Genomic DNA, 7,087 nt, shown 5'->3' with positions numbered 1-7,087 from the left:
GTGGAGACAGCAGAGATGGGATTCAGAGCCTGAGATCAACAGTAGTGTCTCTGGAAACGGAGGCCCGAGACATAGACACAGAGACGCTGATTCGCTGAGAGAGAGAGAGAGAGAGAGAGAGAGAGACGGGGTCTGCATATCCAGGGACTGATAGAATTGGAAGACTAGCCAAGCTGGCGGCTTCAGGAGTCGCTAAAATGGAGGAAAATGTAACAGAGAAGCAACTGGGGTGACTGATGAGCTCAGAAGCCCAGAATACATGTCACTTCTTCATTAGATGGACAAGCAGGGCAAGGGCTAGGACGCTGCTTCCCATTCCAGAATTTTCTAGATAACAGTTTATAAGACTGACCATTTGTGCAAACTGACTTTTGTTTAATTAGAGAGAGGTAAGAGGGGCAGACCGAGAGGGAAAGAGAATCTTTAGCAGGCTCCCTGTCCAGGATGGAGCCTTTCCCCAGTCTCCATCTCCGGATCCTGAGATCATGCATGACCTGAGCTGAAATCAAGAGTGGAAGCTTACCTGTCTGAGCCACCCAGGTTCCCCTGTGCAAAGTGATTTTTTAAAACCTTTATCTGAACAGGTCATTTTATGTATTTTATTTAAATACAACACTACTCACATTTTGGGGTATTCAGTTCTATGAATTTTAACTTGTACAACCACCAACACAAAACAGAACAGATCCACTGTAGAACAAACTCCTTCCTGATACTCCTCTCTCCCACCCACAGCCCTGGCAACCACTGATGTTTTCCATGGCTATAGGTTTATACTTTCCAGAATGTCACGTAAACACAACTCAGGGTAGGCAGCCTTTTGAGATTTGCTTTTTTTCACTGAACATAATTCCTTTGAGATCCATTCAAGTCGTTTCAATAAATAAATAAAATCTTAAAAAAGATGCCCAACATTCATAGGAATTCATTCCTTTTTATTACCAAGTAGTATTCAATGGTTTTGATACACCACAGTTTGCTCAAATATTCACCCACTAAAGGACATTTTCATTGTTTCCAGTATTTTGCTATTACAAATAAAGCTGCAATGAGCATTAGTATAAATGTTCGTGTGTGAACCTTCATAAGTCTTCATTTCTCTCAGATAAGTGACCAAGAGTGCAACTGCTTAGTTATATGATAAGCAGATATTTAGTGTAGTAAGATACTATCATGCTCTCTTCCAAAGTAGTAGTAACTATTTTATATTCCCAGCAGCCATGTATCTGTGAACATGTTTCTCCATTCCTACTACCATTTGGTGTTATTGTTTTATTTTTTTAAGTAATCTCTACATCAAACATGGGGGTAGAACTTAAAACCCTAAGATCAAGAGTTGCATACTGCACCTACCAAGTCAGCAAGGTGCCCCCATATTTTTTAAATTTTAGCCATTCTGGTAGATATGTAATTATATCTCATTGTGATTTTAATTTGCATTTCTCTAATGATCAATAATGTTGCACATATTTCCATATTCTCCATCTATATATCCTCTGCAGTAAAACATCTGTTCAAGTCTTTTGCCCATATTTTTGTTTAAAAAAACCTGTTGAGTTTTGAGAGATATTTATATATTCTAGATGCATTCTTTGTCAGATACATGTTTTGCAAGTTTTTCTCCCAGTCTGTAGTTTGTCTTTTAATTCCCATAACAGAGCTGTTAGCAGAGCAAAGGATTTTAATTGAAATGATGTTCAGTTTGTCACTTTTTCCTTTAATGGATCTTTTTGTAGCAAGTTTAAGAACATTACTTAACCACAAGGATTTCCTCTTATATTTTTTCTGAAAGTTTTTAAAATTTTTTATTTATTTGAGAGAAGGAAAATATCAGTGGGAGGACAGTGGCAGAGGGAGAGGAAAAGACAGAAGCAGGCTCCAGGTTCAGTGGAGAGCCCAACGTGAGGCTTGATTCCAGAATGACCGGATCATGATCTATGCCAAAGGCAGACACTTAACTGACTGAGCCACCCAGGCACCCCTTTTTCTAAAAATTTTAGAGTGTTTTTATATGTAACTTAATCATCAATTTTCACTTAATTTTTGTGAAGAGGTGAAATTAATGTTGAAGTTCATTTTTTTTCCTATGAATGTTGGGCATCTTTTTTTTTTTTTAAGATTTTATTTATTTATTAGAAAGAGCACAAGCAGGGGGAGTACCAGAGAAAGATAGAACTAGGTTCCCTGCCAAGCAGGGAGCCCCATGTGGGGTTCGATCCCAGTACCCTGGAATCATGACCCAAGCTGAAAGCAGACATGTAACTGACTGAGCCACCCTAGCACCCCAGGCATCTTTCTTCTGACACTAATTCTAACACCAAATGTGTAGGATTCTTCCAACACCACCCAATTCTCCAACCCTTCTGGATGTCCAATAATTCAATTCTGAGACTACCTAGAATTAGGGCAAACTCCACAGGTCAAGGGCTTAGGCACACAAGACTATTCCCACTCCAGATGCCGGCCATAGCCTACACACACTTCTGCTCACTGACTACAAATTTAGTGGATCCCCAGACCCTACCTCAGGCTTGAGAATTCACTAGAATAACTCACAGAACTTAAGAAAACATTTATGCTTACCAATTTAGCAATAAAGGATGTAACTTAGGAATATCCAAAAGGAAGAAATACATAGGGCAAGGTTTGGGAGGGGGATGGTTTACACAAATCTCCTTTGCATTCTCTAGGAATGCCTCCCTCTCAGCACATCAATGTGTTGACCAGTCAGGAAGCTCTCTGAATCTCCTTGTTTACGACTTCTTATAAACAAATCTTCAGCCCACCTTCCCTCTCTGAGGTCAGGGTGTGGAGCTGAAAGTTCCCACCTTCTTTCTAGTGACCATTACCCATCCTGAAGCTATCCAGGGGACCTAACCTAAATCACCTTATTAGCATAAACTCAGGTATGGTCAAAAGGGGCTCTTTATGAATAACAAGACACTCCTGGGATGCCTGAGTGGCTCAGTGGTTGGGCATCTGCCTTTGGTTCGGGGCATGATCCCTGTCCTGGGGTCAAGTCCCGCATTGGACTCCCTGCAAGGAGCCTGATTTTTCCTCTGCCTGTGTCTCTGCCTCTCTCTGTGTACCTCTCATGAATAAATAAATAAATAAAATCTTAAAAAAAAAAGGCACTCCTATCACTAAGGAAATTCTAGGGATTTCCTCTAGGAGTGGACAACCAAATATGTTTTGTTATATAATAGATACCCAACTGCTCCAACACCATTCATTAAGAAGGCTATCCTTGGGGCACCTGGGTAGCTCCATCAGTTAAGTATCTGCTTTGGCTTGGGTCATGATCCTGGGGTCCTGGGATTGACCTGTGTCAGGCAGGGAGTCTGCTTCTCCTGCCTCTCCCTCTGCCACTCCCTTACTCGTTTTCTCTCTCAAAGAAATTAATAAAATCTTTTAAAAAATAAATAAAAAGGCTATCCTAGCTTTGCACATTTGTCAAAAATCAGTTGAGCATGTCTTTGTGGGTCTTTTTTTGGGTTTCCTATTCTGTTCCATTGACCTATGTGTCAGCTAAAACCACAAACTTGGGACGCCTGGATGGCTCAGCAGTTGAATGTCTGCCTTCGGCTCAGGGCGTGATCCTGGAGTCCCGGGATCAAGTCCTGCATCGGGCTCCCTGCATGGAGCCTGCTTCTCCTTCTGCCTGTGTCTCTCATTAATAAATAAATAAACTCTTTAAAAATAAATAAAATAAATAAAATAAAACCACAAACTTTTGGTTACTGTACTTGAATAATAAGACTTAACATCAGTTATTCCTCTCACTTTTCTTCTTTGTCAAAAGTTATTTTTGGAACAATCTTTTTCTATTCTAAGTCTAGTGCTTTCCCATATAAATATTGGAGTAAGCTTGTCTATGTCTACAAGTTTATTGTATGACTTATTTTATTTCTTTCATCTATGTCTTGCTGAGAGTTTGATGAAAATTGCAGTTTGTAGGCTTTTTGTATTTTTTCTTGCCTAATTGGATTGGGTAGGACTTCCAGTATGATTCAAATAGCAGTAGCAGAGAGCTGTCATCCTTATCTGTGGTTCACCATTATGATGTTGGCTATACGTTATTTACATATGCCCTTTTCAGATTAAAGAAGTTCCTCATTATTCCTAGTTTGCTATTGTTATCAGGAAAGGATAATTAATTTTATCAAATGCTCTGTCTGCAGCTATTTGTAAGATCATGTATTTTTTGTTCTTTACTCTGTCAATATGACGGGTTATATTGACTGGTTTTCAAATTGACTGGTTTTCAAATATTGAAACAGCCTTGCATTTCCAGGATAAACCCCCTGGTCATGTTGCATTGTTGCTCTTTTTTTTTTTTAATTCTTTTTTTTATTATTTATTTATGATAGTCATACAGAGAGAGAGAGAGAGAGAGAGAGGCAGAGACACAGGCAGAGGGAGAAGCAGGCTCCAGGCACCGGGAGCCTGACGTGGGACTCGATCCCGGGTCTCCAGGATTGCGCCCTGGGCCAAAGGCAGGCGCCAAACCGCTGTGCCACCCAGGGATCCCATTGTTGCTCTTATATATTACAGAATTCAATTTGCTTATATTTTATTAAGCATATTTGTATTTGCATTGACAAAAGACTATTACTCTGTAGTTCTCTTCCCATTGTCTGGTTTTAGTATCCAGGTAATGCTGACCTTATAAAATCAATCAGGAAGTGTTTCATCCTTTATTTTCTGAAAAGTGTGGAATTGGCATCATTTCTTCCTTAAGTGTTGGATAGAATTCATCAAAAATAATTATCAGGGATCCCTGGGTGGCGCAGCGGTTTGGCGCCTGCCTTTGGCCCAGGGCGCGATCCTGGAGACCCGGGATCGAATCCCACATCAGGCTCCCGGTGCATGGAGCCTGCTTCTCCCTCTGCCTATGTCTCTGCCTCTCTCTCTTTCTCTCTCTGTGACTATCATAAATAAATAAAAATTAAAAAAAAATAATTATCAGGAAAAAAAATTATCAGGGCCTGGACTTTGTTTTGAAAAAAAAAAAAAAATAAGACTACTTCAGGGTGCTTGAGTAGCTTAGTCAGTTAAGCATCTGTATTCGGCTTGGGTCATGATCCTGGGATCCTGGGGTCCCGGGATCAAGCCCCGAGTCAGGCTCTCTGCTTAGCAGGTAGTCTACTTCTCCTTTTCTCTTTGCCCCTCCCCCTTGCTTGTGAGCTGTCTCTCATTCAAAATAAATAAATAAAATCTTTTAAGAAACACAACTACTTTGATAGATATAGGCCTATTCAGTTTGTTTGTAGAGTGAGTTTTGATAGTCTATCTTTTAAGAAATTGGGCCACTTTACCTAACTTGTTGAATTTATGAGCATAGAATTGTCCAAACAAGACTAGCTTCTTTCCCAAACTCTGTGGGATGGAGATGTACCACAATGGAAAGAACACTGGGCAACATCTTCCTTCTCATCTCAATATACGCCATTACTCTGGGGCACACATACCTAATGTTCAACCCACCAAGACCTCATCTTTTCAGTGCCTAGAGCCCTGTGTCCACTCGGGTCAGGCATTCATACACACTCCAGCTGCCATCAGCCACATCTTAGAGAGTCTAGCCCTCTTGTCCTCTAGTGCTCTCCCAGCTAGCTTCTTCAACTCTGCCCAGTTCTGGAGGCTTTTAGCCAATCATGCACACTAGAGTTTGGGAAGCAATGCCATCTATGAGCTACTGATGATATTGGGAAGGCTGCTGGTGTCCCTTCTCTTTCAGTCTCCTGAGTCAGAGGAGAGTAACACCAATGTCATAATCATTAAGAGCAACAACAACAAAAGCAACAATAACAAAATATCATCAACAAGAGCAGCAACAATAATAGCAACTACAAGGGTAGGAGCAAGAGGGCAGAAGCAACCAGTACACACTGAACACTTATATCCCGGGCACTCTCCACACCTCACTTCTCTTAATCCTGAGGGAAGGGTTGTCCACATTTAAATGTGAGGAAGTAAGGCACAGTGAGTTTCAATAATTCACCTAAGATTACACAGCTATTGAGGTGTAAACCCATGAGGAACCCAAGTCTGACTGAAGTAAAAAAATGCTCTCTTAACCAAGACATTAATGCTCACATATGCCTGGTCCAGTGTTTTCATGCAATTTCATAGAATTTTTCTTTAACTGAGGCCGGGTTTCTTGTACAGGGCTTCTGAGAAGCCAAGGATTTTCTACTTAAATGAATACCTATTTATTGTCAGGCACAGGGTTTTCTTTTATAAATAAAAGGCCCAAAGTGCACACATGCACACGCACAAAATAGTGCACATATTTCTTCTTTTTTTTAAAGATTTTATTTATTCATGGGATGCCTGGGTGGCTCAGCAGTTGAGCGCCTGCCTTCAGCTCAGGGCGTGATCCCGGAGTCCTGGGATCGAGTTCCACATCAGGCTCCCTACAGGGAGCCTGCTTCTCCCTCTGCTTGTGTCTCTGTGCCTCTCTCTGTGTCTCTAATGAATAAATAAGCTTTAAAAAAAAAAGAAAGAAAAAAAGGCTGCTAATGAAACTATAGCATGCCATTGATTACCCTGATATTTGAGATGTCAAAATGTGAAAACATGTATGTTATTTTTAAAGATTTTATGTATTTATTTGAGAGAGAGACAGAGCATGAGCCAGGGGAGGAGCAGAGGGAGAGGGAGAAGCAGACCGCTGAGCGGGGAGACTGATGCAGGGCTCCATCCTGGGAATCCGGGAACATGACCTGACCTAAGGCAGGCACTTAACTGACTGAGCCACCCAGGCACCCCAAGAACATGTACACGAAAATAAATTAAATACAGTATACTCTTTCAGATTCTGTGTCATGAACATGAGAGACTCCTAACTCTGGGAAATGAACAAGGGGTAGTGGAAGGGGAGGTGAGTGGGAGAATGGGGTGACTGGGTAATGGGCACTGAGGGGGGAACTTGACGGGATGAGCACTGGGTGTTATACTATATGTTGGCAAATAGAACTCCAATAAAAAAATATACAAAAAAAAAAAGATTCTGTGTAAGGACTAACTTCCAGGCACATGCTTTTTCTACAATTGTGTTAAAAACTTGATTGTGGATTTGTAA

This window comes from Canis lupus, chromosome 1 (assembly GCF_011100685.1).
Source record: "Canis lupus familiaris isolate Mischka breed German Shepherd chromosome 1, alternate assembly UU_Cfam_GSD_1.0, whole genome shotgun sequence".
NCBI lineage: Eukaryota > Metazoa > Chordata > Mammalia > Carnivora > Canidae > Canis > Canis lupus.
This window is presented reverse-complemented; position numbering follows the sequence as displayed.